The following is a 17,530-nucleotide window of genomic DNA, read 5'->3' on the forward strand; positions in this document are numbered from 1 at the left end:
CGTTCCCAACAGTGCTTGGTTATAACGAGTGGTTATTTGAGGCAGTGCTGCCTTTTTCTATCATCCCTAAGCAATCTGCCCATTCTCCTCTGATATCAACAAGGCATTTTCGTCCACACAACTGCCACTCACTGGATATTTTCTCTTTTTCGGACCATTCTCTGTAAACCCTAGAGATGGTTGTGCGTGAAAATCCCAGTAGATCAGCAGTTTTTGAAATACTCAGACCAGCTCGTCTTGCACCAACAACCATTCCACGTTCAAAGTCATATGTGTGTTTGTGTGTGACCCTTGACAGTCTTATGTCACTGGGGTATATTTTTAGCAATAGCCAAAAAATATTGTATGGGTCACAATTATCTTTTATGACAAAATTAATTAGAGTATTAAGTATATTTTGTAAATTTCTTACCATAAATATATCAAAAGATCTTCCAGGCTAGTACAACATAGTACAGACATAATAGGAATAACACTAGGGATGTAACATCACTAATATATAAAAGAAAAACAAAATATTAAATAATGTAGATAATGTGAATAATACAAAGCAAATTTGCAGCTTATTGCGGAATTATTTTTAATTAACAGTAAATATGTTTCCTATTCTAAAGTCTTAACAAATTTGTATTTAGTTTAATTATGAATTTATGAACAATTCAGTCACTTATTTGTTGCTGTATTTTTCATGTTTCTGAAAGGCTCAACTGCAGATAAAAGTCAAGCTGCTCTTCATGATTACATAAAAACCAGCCACAGACAGAAGAACAAATTAAGTCAGGATAATAAGCGGATATTAGTTGGTAATTTTCAAACAAGTCATTGGGAATGCCTGCATGATATTTACACTGATTTATATGTGGAGGATAATGAGACTGGAGTGAATATCCACGAAGTGATACAGATGGAATCAAATAACAACCGTTTGGCTGCCAAGGAGACGGCAATAAAGTGTAATGACATGTTTAAAGCTCTGTGTGACAAACAAAACAAAATAGTGCTGACAATGGGGATCGCAGGAGTGGGAAAAACAGTATCTGTCAATAAATTCATCCTTGACTGGGCTGTAGGAAAAGAAAATCAAGACATAGTCTTAATTTTTCCACTTCCATTCCGTAGACTGAATTTGATTAATGAAGATTACAGTCTCATGGATCTGCTTAACAATTACTTCTTTAGTGGTCCTGAAGAATTGCCCTCTCTTCCTGAAGGTGATGGTAAGGCTATGTTCATCTTTGATGGCCTGGATGAATGTCGCTTCCCTTTAAGCTTTAAAGAGAATGACAGATTTACAGAAGTGCATGAAAAAACAACAGTGACTAAGATAGTAACAAACCTGATCATGAAACACCTGGTTCCCTCTGCTCGCATCTGGATTACTTCCAGACCAGCAGCAGCCAGGCTGATACCCCGTGTCTACATTAATCAAGTGACAGAGGTGCGAGGATTCAATGATGAGCAGAAAGAGCAGTACTTCATAAAAAACAGCAGTCCTGAGGTTGCTGGAAACATTATCAGTCACATCAGGAAATACAGAAACCTGTACATAATGTGCCACATCCCTGTCTTCTGCTGGATCTCTCTCACAGTACTCCAGCCTCTACTGGCTCAAAAGAGCAATGACAAAACACCCACAACTCTCACAGGGATGTACATTAACTTCTTACTTACTCAGCATAAACAGATCAAAGCAAAATACAGTGATGACCCTAAATTGATTGCCAATGCATGGGCCTTTGATCAGATTCTTTTGAAGCTTGGGAAATTGGCATTTCAACAACTGGAGAAAGGTAATTTGATTTTCTACAAAGAAGATCTTGAGTAGTGTGGTCTAGATGTTAGTGAAGGGTCTGTGTTCTCTGGGTTATGCACTCATATATTTCAGATGGAAAAAGCTGTTTCAGAGAGAATGATTTACAGCTTTGTACATCTCAGCATCCAGGAATTCATTGCTGCTCTTTATGTGCATTTGATCAGCAAAGATGGGAAAACAAGCCCATTTCTTCAGTCCTGTAGAAGAAAAGTAACATGGAAACTGTTCAAAAAGCCACTGTTTCAGCTTCATAAGACTGTAGTCAAGAAGGCTTTACAAAGTGAGAACGGACACCTGGACCTTTTCCTCCGGTTCCTCCTGGGTCTTTCATTGGATTCAAACCAGAGTGACCTGAAGGAACTACTGCCAGGACTGGAACTCAAGACAGAAAACATCATACAGACTGCTAACTATATCAAAAGGAAAATAAAGAAAGAAGAATCAGTAGAGAGAACCATAAATCTCTTCTACTGTCTGGCCGAACTGAAAGATGACTTTGAGGAGGAAATCCAGAATAATCTGTGCTCAAGAAAACTCTCAGCACAAAATCTCTCCTCTGCTCAGTGGTCTGGTCTGGTGTTTCTGCTTCAGATGTCAGAAGAGACTCAAGAGAACTTTGAACTGCAGAAATACAGTAGATCTAATGAAGCACTTAAGGGACTGATGCCAGTAATCAAAAACACCAAAAGAGCACTGTAAGAATCTTATTTACATTCATTTATGCATACTATTAGTTATTTTAATTGGATCTTTACTTAACACATGTAACTTGTTGTTCAGGACTCTTCAGAAAAATGAATAAATGTGCCTGATGAAATTTTATGCCAATGTTTCCCCACCATCGGGCACGTTTGAACCATTTTACTATTCTCAACCATATCATAAATTAGAGAAACCTATAATATTAATTTGATGTTACATGGAGAGTTTATTTAAAGAATATACATTTAAAATATTAACTAATGGTGCTTTTCCACTGCATTTTTCAAACAAAAAATGGCTGTTTTGGTGTTCTGTTGAGGAAACGGTCTGTACAGACATTTCTCTTGTTGATAGCCGAGTGAAGCCATACCATGCAGTGGAAAAGCACCATAAGGAAGCTTTTTACATTTATTTTGCAAATTCAGTAATTAAATTCAGTAATCAGCCAGTACATTTGATGGTTTTACGTTTGCTTTAACCACATCTCTATATTCAAAGTTTTTCCAAGTCATCTCTGCTCCAGTTTATAAACCTTACAAGATAAACAAAAATATATCACTGTTTGCTTTCTCCACATAGGCTCCTAAACTGTAATCTCACTGCTCAGTCTTGTGAGAGGTTGTCATTAGTTTTACAATCCTCAAACTGTGTCCTGAGAGAGCTGAACCTGAGTAACAATGACCTGCAAGATTCAGGAGTGAAGCTTCTTTTTGGTGGACTGAAGAATCCAAACTGTCGGCTGGAGATACTGAGGTAAAAGGCTTTTTTTAAACCAGCATTTTATGGAAAACCAGAGTATAGCACGTTGATTTAAAGTAAAACTGAGTGCCCACATAGCTACAATAAACTTTACAACCTGTAAATTGATGAAAACATAATTTGATGCACTTAAACCATTAGGTGTGTCTGATTTAATGATGGACAAAACACGCATGTCTGACATTCACTGGTTAAAAATTCCTGGAGCTTGATTTTTGTTGAATGTTAACCCCTTTGCGTGCAAACATCGCTGACGGCCCCAGTTTATTATTGTTTCACTTTCACAGCACATTAAACATCACTGTCTTACTTCATCTGGACAAACTGTGCATCAATGGAAAGTTTAAAGACTCAAGCTTCGATATTTGACCAATATTTTGATAAAACATTGTTGCAGTGACAGATATTTAGTGATTTATGTCAGGAGTGCAAAATAATAAATCCGTATTATGCCACATTTTGAATAGAAATTCACAACTCACTCATATAAAGTCACGTCAAGAGCGGTTTATTTGTGTTCACATAGACTCACTGAACAGCGTCAATAAGGATTTACAGACCAAAGATGCATATCTGCGGAGATATATGGATATATTTACTGATGTTTACTTCATATTTCTTCAGACAGAATCGTCATTTCTATTCATTTTCCACGGATTTACGCGATCAGATGATAAACAGCCTCTCCCAGCGATCTCTGTGTGCGTGCAGTAGTCACAGCTCGTGCGGTGTGTGACTCAGACTCTGATTGGGTCTTTCAAACATCAATCTTAGAGTTTCATATCTGGACACCGCCCCATCGTGTCACATGCTTCCTGCACACTTCCTGGTAGTTATCTGGCCAAAACAACACTGAAACACCTCTGTACACACAAAATATCCGAATAATAAAGCCGCGATTACGATAGTAAAGCTTGGTATGAGAATTTCTTGAGATCTGGGGCGTTTTTATAAAAAAAATCGAAAATGTACATCGGAAATGCTAACTTGTGCAGCGATGAAAAAGGCTACAAATAACATATTTTTACAACAGTAAACGACCAAATTCCACCCCTGATCGCTAAAGGAAGTTATTATAAACACTCGATCGGGGTTTAAAGTGAGTTTTGAGTAAAAGTGTACTAATAATTTCATAAATTGTCAGATGTAGCTTGATGCTAACGTTAGCACCAATGCTACTAATAGCAGGTGCTTTTCTTCTTCATAATGCATTTTTGTCTCAATAATTCACGTAAGGTCGTAAGAAAATGTTTTGTTGTATTTTTATAGTAAGACTTTTGATAAATAAGGGCTAAATGCAAAGAGAGACTGAAGTGAGATCGCTGCTTTGTTGCTTTGTAAAGCCTGAAAAACCACAATCAAGGCTAATAAAGGTGGAATAAAAACAAAAGAATAATGATAAAAGAATAATGCGGATAATGTGTCATACTTGGCGGAGGTGTGAAAGAACCGTTTGGTGAGAACAATACAATCATGATTCGGGCAGTTTTCAACAGTGAAACATACACAAAGAGCACAGGAAAGTTTACATGTGAGATCTTACAGAGATTGATTTATATGGCCATAAATCAATCTGATTAGCCTTCTCTAAAAACACACATGACATGGCCTTAGAAAATATTTCATAAAATTCACAGTTTTACAGATTCGATTATGAAATTTTTTATGAAGTCTTGGAAGACTTGTGGCCTTAGCTACACTGTGTTTTCAAACTCATTTCCTACATCAACATTTTTTTAAATACATTTAAAACATATGTTTTTAATATTTTTATTTTTGTTTTTATGTTTGAGCTTATATATCTCTATTATCATAACAGTCTGAGTGATTCTGATTCCTGAACAGTAAACTTTAAAGTGTCAGCTTTGTGAACAAAGGTTGATTATTTATCTAGTCAGAAAGAATCATGAGCAGAAACCTTTTTATTTTGGGTATGTAATTTCGGTCTCCATGCCAAAAAAGGGGGGTTACTAGTAAGGGGTTAATAATATATTGACACATGCAATTGTCTGACCATTTAAAGCTACAATATTGAATTTGACAACACATAGTTTGCTGAAAAAAGGCACTTTTGGACATTGGAGCTTTCTGCCCAACAGCAACAATATATAGTTTAGTATGTAAGTTTCCGGCTGGGGGGTAAAAATGTATTTTGCCTATTTCACATTATCTAAAACTTTTGACACATGGTGTTTATTTTATACCCTGTCTAGAGATGCTAAATTTTTTTACATTCTGTTGTTTCCAATGCCAATGTTTCTCCACCATCGGGCAAGTCTGAACCATTTTACTATTCTCAACTGTATCATCCAATTGATACTTTGTTTCTTTAATTTATGTTACATCGAAAGTTTAATTAAAAGAACATACATTTAAAATATAAACTAATGGTGCTTTTCCACTGTGTATTTTAAACAAAATAATGTCTGTTTCATGTTCTGTTGAGGAACGGTCTGTACAGACATTCCTCTCATTGATAGCCGAGGAGTGGATCAAGCTAGACCTTGATGGGATGACACAGAATCAAAAAGGCAGCACAACTATCATGACATGTCTATAATCGCACCCACTCTAAAGCAGTACTAAACTGCAGTGGAAATGCAAACTGAGCCGAACCATAACGTGCCATTCTCTGCCGAGTCGAACCGTACCATGTAGTGGAGAAGCATCATAAAGGAGGCCTTTAAAAAAATATTCTCTCTTAAATTCAGTAATCAGTCAGTACATTGGATGGTTTTACATTTGCTTTTAACTAGATCTCTATATTCAAAGGTTTTTCCAAGTCATCTGTCCTCCAGATTATAAACCTTACAAAATAAACACAAATATATCACTGTTTGCTTTGTCCTCCACGCAGGCTCCTAAACTGTAATCTCACTGCTCAGTCATGTGAGCGTTTGTCATTAGTTTTACAATCCTCGAACTGTGTCCTGAGAGAGTTGAACCTGGGTAAAAATGACCTGCAGGATTTAGGAGTGAAGCTTCTTTCTGGTGGACTGAAGAATCCAAACTGTCAGCTGGAGATACTGAGGTAAATAGTTTTCCATAATAAATTGCTACAAAATGCTACCACAGTTAATGGCAGTTAAATTTTGTCACTAAATTTGGCATCTGTTTTGAATGGAATTCCAGAACAAGACACAAAACAACATTAAATGTTTTGAAAAATACCGAAATGCATCAAATATTGGATTCTCTAACTATCAGTCAAAGCTCATAACTCCACCTGCCTCCATTGTGAATTAAGTGCTGCACACAGTTTGGGCCATCTCTACTTGTTTGCAAGTATAATTACTTATCTGGTTGTTTGAAAGCATACAGAATTTACTCAAGAAACTCCCTAAATTAAAAATCTAAAGTTTTATGTATTTGAGGAACGTAACATTTGTCATCGAGTCACAGCCAATGCCGTTTTAAAAAGCCTGTGCATAGCACTTAAATTTTCATCAATTTAAAGAAAAACTGAGCGCCCACATAGCTACAATAAACTATATAACCTGCAAATTGATGAAAACATAATTTGATGCACTTAACACTAGACCTACCGTAATTCTATAACTACTAGAATGGCCATAGCGGTCATTCTGACAGTTCATACCAGACTAAGCTGAATGCTATTTTTGTCATATTTATATTCAAAGGTTCTTTTGAGGTTTTACAATGAAGCTTTGAATGCCTGTTGTCATATTTTATGATGTCTTCGCCCTAAAAATTTTTAATTGTGTAAGGATCTCAAATGTGTGCATCTCGTTTTGTGTCCAGCAAGCGGGAGAGCAAAAGATTTTCACCGCAGTGAAAATGTTGTAGCCGATTTGAAAGTCTAAAAGCCAACAAATATGAACTGATGCAGAATATTTCTGTAGAAAACATGTGAGTTGTGGAAAGGATTACATCTTTTTTCAATAAATTTTTTTCTTTTGTACTTTACAATGGTCTACAGTTATTGGAAATGTTTGGATCAGAGGAACTGGAAACAATTTTATGCAGCCACCCCTGGATTTGTGATCCATGATTAAACGGATCGGTTATGACAGTAAAAGTAATTTAATAAACATTGCCACTGTCACTAAATAAAAGCCTTAGTTTGTTTTATTTCAGAATTTCAGTCTTGTCGGAGCTAAAATTACCCTTCAGTATATGCATTAGCTATTACACTAGCATAAAAAAGCCATTATTGTTATTAAGGCTATTTTATCATAATATTGAAGTAGGCTATTATTGATAACAGACGGACTATAGTCTTCTAGCTTAGCATAGCTTACCTGGAACTGTGCAAACAGTCAATTTGATGGCTTTGGCCATTCAAGGTAGAAATACTTAGAACTCTTTTGTGTTTTGTCATTTTAATAAAATAACGTTATAATAAAATACACATTGTAATGGTTAGTCCACTGAAGGCGAGTGTAGATTAACCCAAGTGCAATTTACAGAAGTGATAATCCAAACAATAAATAAAAACTTGACCAGACTTGACATGACACAGACAATACTCACCAACAGCAGGTACATACGTTAATACACAAGGCACAAATGGCAATAGCATGACTACTTATACAATGAGGGTCACATGACAAGAACAAACCAATGGGAAACAAGACACCCAATCGGAACATGACACAAGGAAAAAGAGGAACCAATAGCAAGACAACAAGGGGGCAAGGGAAGCATGACACAAACAGCATAAAAATCAAACTACAAAATAAAAAGACATGAAAAAAAAACATGAAACAAATCCCCAAAACAGACATTACATATTGCCCATCTAAGGGTGGCTCCTGACACCCAAACAAAAAAACAAAAAGTCCAGGAGGGTGGTGGAGTGGAGGTGGAACAGATGGAGGGTCAGGCCCATGAAAATGAATAGGACCTGGAGGGTGCAGCAATGGCAGACCATGGAACAGAGGGGTACCTGGGCCATGAAGCAGAGACAGACCATGAAGCAGAGGGAGACCTGGGCCGTGGAGCAGAGACAGAGCAGTATGGACCCATGGCGGAGCAGGGGGCCATGGCAAAGCAGGCCTAGCGGGGGCCAAGCCAGAGCAGGCACAGCATGGAAGCCATGGTCCAGCAGAGACATGGACAGACCACTTGGCCATGACAGGTAGGGAGTTCTTGAGCGGCTTCCGTGGCCTTTACAGGACAGGCAATGAGGTTGTGGATGGCCTCCTTTGCCATGGCAGGACAGGACAGGCCACTGGAGCACAGTGTGCATCCCACACGCTCAAAATTGCGACTGCCATTAATGGAAGTACTGAGGCCACGGGAACAGTCTCAGTAACTGACAAAACTGACGAGACTCGGGTGTGGCAGCCATCTTGGCCGGGGACTCGGGCATGGCGGCCATCTTGGCCGGGGACTCGGGCGTGGCGGCCATGTCGTGATGAGACCCTGGAGTGGTGGCCATGTCATGACGAGGCTCTGGAAGTTCAGCGCAGGCGTGACAAGGCTCTGGAAGGGCGGCCATTTTCTGAAGAGACTCTTGAGTGGCAGTCATCTTCCGACAAAGCTCTTCAATGGCAGCTATGTTGCGGAGAATGTCATGTTTGTGGTCGTGTATTCTGTAATGGTTAGTCCACTGAAGGTGAGTGTAGATGAACCCAAGTGCAGTTTATTTACAGAAGTGATAATCCAAACATCCAGACAATAATCCAAACACTAAACAAACACTTGACTTAGCATGGAACAGACAGGACTCACCAACAGCAGGTACATACATCCATACACAATAAGGCACAAATGGCAAAAACATGACTACTTATACAAACAATGAGAGTCACATGACAAGAACAAACCAATGGGAAACAAGACACATGACTGTAGCCCCTTTCACACTGCACGTCGGACCCGCAATATTCCCGTAACATTGCCTGGTCGCCTTCTGTGTGAAAGCAACCACGTCCCGGAATTGATTACCGAATCGAACCCGGGTCGGGGACCTAGTAACATTGCGGTAATCGATCCGGAATGAGCGCTGTGTGAACAAAAGCCAGATCTAATTCCGTATCGAAGTGATGACGCGCGTTATCGCGTGACTCTTTTACCGGCTGTTTTGAAGGAAGATCAACATTCGCGACGAAAACATATGTGCAAACTGTAATGAAGCAGAGATCAGTTAGTTCCTCACTTTCCGCGCTGATGCCGAGATCGTTTGCTTGCTTCAGTTAAAGTATAACGTGCCAAGCGTTGTCGACTCATACATTACACGTCACGCGCTGATGTCACGTGTCGTTACGGGATCTTCAAGGGTTGTGTGTGAAAGCACTGGCAGTGTGAAAGTGCCAAATCTAGCGACCAGGGAACAATTACAGGAACACTTTACCCCTGTATTTGCCGGAATGGCAGTGTGAAAGGGGCTTGTGACAACCAATCGGAACATGACACAAGGAACAAGACTAACCAATTTCAAGACAACAAAATGGCAAGGGAAGCACGACACAAATAGCATGAATAAAACTACAAAATAAAAGACATGAAAACAAGAACATGAAACAAAACCCCAAAACAGACTTTACACACATTTATGAAACGTCAAGTTATTATAGCTATATAGGTTTTATTTTGACAAAGTTATTGCATTTAAAAATTTAGAAACGGTAATGGTGGACAAACCATGTTTTTTTTTGTGAAAATTTTTTTATATAGCACAATAAGGCATCAGTCACTGACCATTGTGCTTTACAGAAAAAAAACTATATATAAAAAACTAATCCAAATAGGAAGAAATATATAAAAACCATTACACAAGCTCAAACATTGTAGGCCTTCTCTTAAAAATAAGATTTAAGTTTTGCTTTAAACAATGATACTGAAGGTATTTCCAAAAAAACTACACTGCACTGCTTTTTTCAAACAAAATAATGGCTGTTTCATGTTCTATTAATAACCAGTCTGTACAGACATCCTCTCGTTGATAGCCAAGGAGTTGATCCAGCTAGAGCTTGATGGGACGACACAGCATGAAAAAAGCAGTGCAACTATCGTGACAGGTCTATAATCCCATCCACTCTAAAGTGTCATGATTCTGCCCTCGTGTCCTTGATTTTTCCTAGTCTTGAGGCAGGATCATGACAGACCCATGTTTTGTGTACAAGCGCATGGCCTTGTCTTTGGGCCATGTGCTTGTGTTGTTTCGTTCCCTTGCCCCGCCCCCCTTGTTAACCTAGTCGTGTCTTGATTGTCCTATCTGTAACACCTGTCGCGTCTTGATTAGTACCCCTATTTAGATCTCCTAGTGTGCTCTGTCTTGCGTCGGTTCATTGTACCTGTACCTGTCATTGTGATTGTACCTCAACTGTGTTCTGCAATTGTGATTGTGTGTGAGATTGTGCTGTACCCGCTGAAGTCCTTGTATTACCGTGAGTGTTTATAGTTAGTATTTAGAGTCCTTGTTTATCTTGTCAGTCCAGTCCTGTTTTAGTTATTTAGTCTTTACCTTGCTCCGTGTTTTCCCCCTCGTGGGTTTTGTTTTTCCCCCTTTTGTAAATAAACCCCTTGTTTTGTGATTCCCTGTCTGCACTTGAGTTCCTCCCTTACCAAGATCCTGACAGAATGAACCGACCACCAAGGAACTCAGCAGACAGGAGGCAATGCTGGATGGCATCAGCCAGCCAGCGAGATTGTTTTGAGGGCTCTCGCCTTGTGGTGTTCCGGGGGACCAGGGGAGGTCGTTCTGGAGTGAGCGGGCGAGAGGAGGAGCCCCAGAGGTCCCCAGCTGCCGGCGATCCCGGAGGGTCGTGTCCTGGCCGTGGCAACCCTGGGGGGTCAGGCAAGCCCCTCCCAGAGTCCTGAGGTGCCCTCCTCAGCCAGCAGTCTCCCCATGAAACGAGGGAGACGGTTTTCATGGGAGTCGGCTTCAGAGTCTTCGGCGTCCGAGTCTGCCCTGTCCGAGACCAAACTCCCCCAACCCGCCTCTGACCCAGCTGTAGCCTCTGCACCGCGCCCGAGGAGGAAGAGGAAGAAGAAGGGGCCTGCCGGTCCTGTGACCCTGTCTCCTCCCGAGCCAGCAGCGGTGAGCGTGCCCGTGCCAGCAGCGGAGAGCGCTGGCGTGCCCGTGCCAGCAGCGGAGAGCGCTGGCGTGCCCGTGCCAGCAGCGGTGAGCGCTGGCGTGCCCGTGCCAGCAGCGGTGAGCGCTGGCGTGCCCGTGCCAGCAGCGGTGAGCGCTGGCGTGCCCGTGCCAGCAGCGGTGAGCGCTGGCGTGCCCGTGCCAGCAGCGGTGAGCGCTGGCGTGCCCGTGCCAGCAGCGGTGAGCGCTGGCGTGCCCGTGCCAGCAGCGGTGAGCGCTGGCGTGCCCGTGCCAGCAGCGGTGAGCGCTGGCGTGCCCGTGCCAGCAGCGGAGAGAGCTGGCGTGCCCGTGCCAGCAGCGGAGAGAGCTGGCGTGCCCGTGCCAGCAGCGGAGAGAGCTGGCGTGCCCGAGCCAGCAGCGGTGGGCGTGCCCGAGCCAGCAGCGGTGGGCGTGCCCGAGCCAGCAGCGGTGGGCGTGCCCGAGCCAGCAACAGTGAGCGTGCCCGAGCCGGCAAAGAAGAGAGCTGCAGTCGTGAGAGCGGAGGAGAGAGCCGCGGCCGACTCTGCAGCAAAGACTCTTGTACAGTCGGTCTCATCCCATAAGGAGCTGCCTATTATCCTAGCTGCTAAAGCTTTTTCTGATTATTTGTCCCGTCTTGTCCAAATTTTAGAAGTCCCCGTCAGTCCTGTTTTGTCCCCTGACCCTGTCCCCAGAAGTCCTAAGTGTCCAGCCATTGTCTCCCCGTGTCCCGTTGATGTGGCCCCGTGTCCCGTTGATGTGGCCCCGTGTCCCGTTGATGTGGCCCCGTGTCCCGTTGATGTGGCCCCGTGTCCCGTTGATGTGGCCCCGTGTCCAGTAGATGTTGTTCCCCCGTGTCCAGTAGATGTTGTCCCCTCGTGTCCAGTAGATGTCATCTCCCCGCGTCCCGTAAGTCTTGCCCCGCGTCCCTTGTCTGCTCCCGTCATGTCCCTGGTCAGTTGTCCCGAGACCCCTCCCCGCCCCTCACCACCCAGACCTGCCCGTACCCCCCGTCGTCAGCCTTTGTCCTGTCCTCCTAAGATTCCTACCCCTCCCACCCGCCCTGGTCTGTCCCCCATGAACTTTGTGGTCCCGCCCCCTCCCCTTCCCTGTTTGTTTTTTTTGATTTGTCACCCCAACCCTGCTGTTGTGTATTCATGTTTGCCATTGTTATTATTTGTCATGTCCTGTTGGTTTGTGTCTGTGTCCCAGTCTGTCATGTCAGTCGTGTCCCGTGTTTGATGTTCCCTTGAGGAGCGTCTGGAAGCCGCTCCTTAAGGGAGGGGTTCTGTCATGATTCTGCCCTCGTGTCCTTGATTTTTCCTAGTCTTGAGGCAGGATCATGACAGACCCATGTTTTGTGTACAAGCGCATGGCCTTGTCTTTGGGCCATGTGCTTGTGTTGTTTCGTTCCCTTGCCCCGCCCCCCTTGTTAACCTAGTCGTGTCTTGATTGTCCTATCTGTAACACCTGTCGCGTCTTGATTAGTACCCCTATTTAGATCTCCTAGTGTGCTCTGTCTTGCGTCGGTTCATTGTACCTGTACCTGTCATTGTGATTGTACCTCAACTGTGTTCTGCAATTGTGATTGTGTGTGAGATTGTGCTGTACCCGCTGAAGTCCTTGTATTACCGTGAGTGTTTATAGTTAGTATTTAGAGTCCTTGTTTATCTTGTCAGTCCAGTCCTGTTTTAGTTATTTAGTCTTTACCTTGCTCCGTGTTTTCCCCCTCGTGGGTTTTGTTTTTCCCCCTTTTGTAAATAAACCCCTTGTTTTGTGATTCCCTGTCTGCACTTGAGTTCCTCCCTTACCAAGATCCTGACACTAAAGCAGTACTAAACTGCCGTGGAAACGCAAACCGAGCCGAGCCATACCAGTCTGTTCCCTGCTGAGTTGAGCCGTACCATGCAGTGGAAAAGCATCAAAAAGGAAGCCTTTTTGCATTTATTTTGATTCTCTCTTAAATTCAGTAATCAGTCAGTACATCTGATGGTTTCGCAATTGCTTTAAATACATCCCTATATTCAAAGGTTTTTGAAGTCATCTGTGCTCCAGATTATAAACCTTACAAGATAAACACAAATATATCACTGTTTGTTTTCTCCACGCAGGCTCCTAAACTGTAATCTCACTGCTCAGTCATGTGAGAGTTTGTCATTAGTTTTACAATCCTTAAACTGTGTCCTGAGAGAGCTGAACCTGAGTAACAATGACCTGCAGGATTCAGGAGTGAAGCTTCTTTTTGGTGGACTGAAGAGTCCAAACTGTCGGCTGGAGATACTGAGGTAAATGGTTTTCCATAAAATTATTAACAAAATGCTACCACAATATACGACCATTAAATTTTGTCACTAAATTTGGCATATGCTTTGGAATGCTAGAACAAGAGACAACAATGTATTAAAAAGAGCTTTAATTAAACATTGTATCTTCATTGGATCAGTCAAAGCTCATAACTCCACCTGCTTCTATTGTGAATTAAGTGCTGCACACAGTTTGGGCCATGCTCTACTTTATTGCAAGGGTAAATACTGAACTGATTGTTTGAAGACGTACTTTATTTACTTAACTCAAGAAACTCCCTATATGTAAAATCTTAAGTTTTATGTATTTGAGGAACATTAACCTTATGGTGTCCGAGGGTGTTTTGGGGCCCTGGAGAAGTTTTGACAATCCCTGACTTTTGTGCTTTTTTCAGTAGCTTTTAAACATTTTAATGGCTAAAGTTCAGTAGCACTATAATCAGCACAAACTGGGCTACAATGGTATGTGAGCAGCATGTATGTACGTGATTGTGTTTTTGTGAAAACAATGTTTAATGTGTGCTTAGTGAAAAACTAGAATGTTAAAATCACTGAAATAAGGTCCTAAAACTCTAAGGCTGCATCCCTTATAGTGAATGAGAAAATGCTTAGTCAACTGTGTTTTTTTAGTCATAGTAAAACAAATCCACAGGAAGTGACGAAGTCATGCATTCTGTGATGAAAGATCGTTAACAATTGCTCTATGTAGTAAAATGAAGGACATTAGCCAGGACATCCAAACGCTCGCCTTTCATTCATCGACCTCAAATAAGGATTATCATCTGAAACACGTAAGGAGTAGCAACTTCACATGGCCGGTCGCGCCAATGGTAACCTATAAAATGTGTGCTATTTCAGTGTTTGTGCAGAATGAGGAAGCGTGTGCCGGTTTAGAGGGTCAAATAAAGATGGAAGAGACGGGTTTTAAGCCGATTCTTGAAGATGGCTAAGGACTCAGATTGAGTTGGGGATTGAGGAGGATTGAGGAGGGAACATTTAAATTAAAAGTCTGTAAAAGTGACTTTGTGCTTCTTTGGGATGGCACAATCAAGCGATGTTCACTTGCAGAATGCAAGATTCTAGTACATAAGAGACATGGACATAACTCTGAAGTAATACATTTAGGTAAATGGGTGCAGAGCCAGTGGTAGTTTTGTAGGCAAACATCAATGCCTTGAATTTTATGCGAGCAGCTATTGGAAGCCAGTGCAAATTGATAAACAGAGGTGTGACGTGTATTCTTTTTGGCTCATTAAAAATTAATCTTGCTGCCGCGTTCTGAATTAATTGTAAAGGTTTGATACAATTGGCTGGAAGACCTGCCAAGAGAGCATTACAATAGTCCAGCCTGGACAGAAGAAGAGCTTGAACAAGGAGTTGTGCCGCATGTTCCGAAAGAAAGGGCTTGATCTTCTTGATGTTGAATAAAGCAAATCTGCAGGATCGGACAGTTTTAGCAATGTGGTCTGAGAAAGTCAGCTGATCATCAATTATATATAGATATAGTATATAGTAGGTTTAGATTTAATATAGATTAAAAAACTTTCAGAATGTTAGCAATTTTTAGCACTTTGCTAGCATGTGTCGTTGCAAACTTTAAATCAACTCTCATCAGCATAAGAGACAGACTCATTCTCAGGTATAATTAAAAAGAAAGCTTTTATTCTTTGCAAAGAAGGTCAGACAGTCATACAGCAACACTGAGTTCCTGCAGAGTGAATCCGACCCAGGAAGAGGGCAGTCCTCCACCTTATATCCCTTTGCTGTTTCAAGGTTACAAAGTCTTAGCAGCTGTAAATTTCCACACATAACAAGGAACACTCTCTATGGGCGGTTTCTCACACATTTAGGACTTAGGTGACCCCCTCAGATCATCCTCAGGCATTGTCCCCCCACTATATGGCCCAATGAACCTCTCAGGTCATTCTCAGTCATCTGTTTTCCACCCCAGGTGTCACCCTTCTGAACCACACAGCAATTCTAAGAAAACACATGCATATACAGGCATACAGAAGTAATGTTAAATGAATATTTTCATATCGCTAGTATGTTAATTTAATCTTGATTTCATAATCATTGGAAGCCATATTTGTAATTCAAAATGACAATTAACTTATTAATTTGATTAATTTGCTGCACTGCTCTCTGTGTGTGTATAGTACTGATTAATTGTAACATTGTGTGTTTTTATAGTGTGGATCATGGAGGAGAGTTCAGGATTACAGAAGGATTACACAAACGTATGTCTAACACACACACACCACACATTATTAAAGATTATTGATTTCTTAACAATACACAATTGAACACATCTGGACCAATGTGTTTTAAGAGTGCTTTAATTACAACTTCAAACAACATAAATATTGCTTTTTTTCTCTCAATTTTTAACCAAGTAATACATGCATATAATGCCATTTTAAGAGGAAACGTTACTGGAATAATAGCTCTTTACATGCATTCACACAAAATGGACACAACATTTATTAAACCTTCTTCATATCCATTTATAGAACTGTATATACTTAATAGGTTGTTACAACAATGTATGCCACCTTACCTATTAAGTTATATACTTTAAATATGAATGCATTCAGACTTACCCATTAGTGTTTGGTCTTCATATTTTCAGCACTGTGTGTAGGTGTCAGGGTTCTGGACTTGGATTATCACTTCTGTCGTGTTTTGCTAGATTAGTTCATCAAAATAAAAAATGTTATAAAATTTTTTATAACTGTCTCTTTTCTTGTGTTCAGATGCTTGCTTTCTCACACTGGATAAAAACACAACAAACAAAAATCTCAGACTGTCTGAGGAAAACAGAGAGGTGGCATGGGTGGGAAAGAAACAGCGGTATCCTGATCATCCGGACAGATTTGATGGCGTCTATCAGGTGTTGTGTAGAGAGAGTGTGTGTGGGCGCTGTTACTGGGAGATTGAGTGGAAAGGAAATGACGATTATTTTAGTACTGGTGTGTTTATATCAGTGTCATATAAGAGCATCAGCAGGAAGGGACGGGATAATGAGTGTTTGTTTGGATGTAATAATAAGTCCTGGAGTTTGTACTGTTCCTACCTCCGATACTCATTCATACACAATAACACTGAGACTGATCTCTCTGTGAAGTTTAGTCACAGAATAGTAGTGTTTGTGGATCACAGTGCAGGAACTCTGTCCTTCTACAGCGTCTCTGACACAGTGAGCCTCATCCACACAGTCCAGACCACATTCACTCAGCCACTATATCCTGGGTTTCTTGTTTCTGTTGGATCATCAGTGAAGCTGTTGATCTGTTGATGTATCAGAACAGACTGACAAGTGTTTCATCTAATAATGCTTTCAGCTGTATGATCAATCAAGTAATGGTTATAGATGTTATAGCCTCTTCTCTCCATGACATCAATTCTGCAGTTGATCTACTGTCAGTATAGATATGTTGAAATAGATGTGTTTAAATCATGATATAGACGTAAGATCAGTGTGTGAGTGACGATCTGTGTTTTTGTGGTTTTCACAACCTGTATTTGTGCTGGTGGAAATCAGTTATTATTGTAGTTTCACATCAGTCATTTGTATCATTATTGTATCGAAATCACCTTTCAGTTGAAAAGGACTTTTCATAAACCTAATTCATTGAGAACATATCATTCTGATCTCTTATAATACATGTGATTTGTCTCTGTGCACAAATAATAAAAAACTATTTCAAATTAACTAGTGGTAAGATTGTAACTGATGATGAATATGTGAAATGTCTGAATTATGTATGAATAATGATCTGCACTTTGAAATATAATAGATTCCTCACCAATATAAAATATTATTCACTGCATAGACATAAATACCTAGACGCCTCATTGGCAGCTTTAAGTCATTGCTGCGATACGTCACTGTGTCCGTCGTGTTTGTGAGGGCAAGACTAACTTAAAATT

General features: G+C 41.0%; 1 pseudogene; it reads left to right on the forward strand.

The window, feature by feature from the left end:
• The first annotated feature begins 678 nt into the window (after positions 1–678).
• On the forward strand, positions 679–17,267 carry LOC113047646 (NACHT, LRR and PYD domains-containing protein 3-like; annotated as a pseudogene).
• The last annotated feature ends 263 nt before the right edge of the window (positions 17,268–17,530 follow it).

The sequence above is a fragment of the Carassius auratus genome, chromosome 28, assembly GCF_003368295.1.
Source record: "Carassius auratus strain Wakin chromosome 28, ASM336829v1, whole genome shotgun sequence".
NCBI lineage: Eukaryota > Metazoa > Chordata > Actinopteri > Cypriniformes > Cyprinidae > Carassius > Carassius auratus.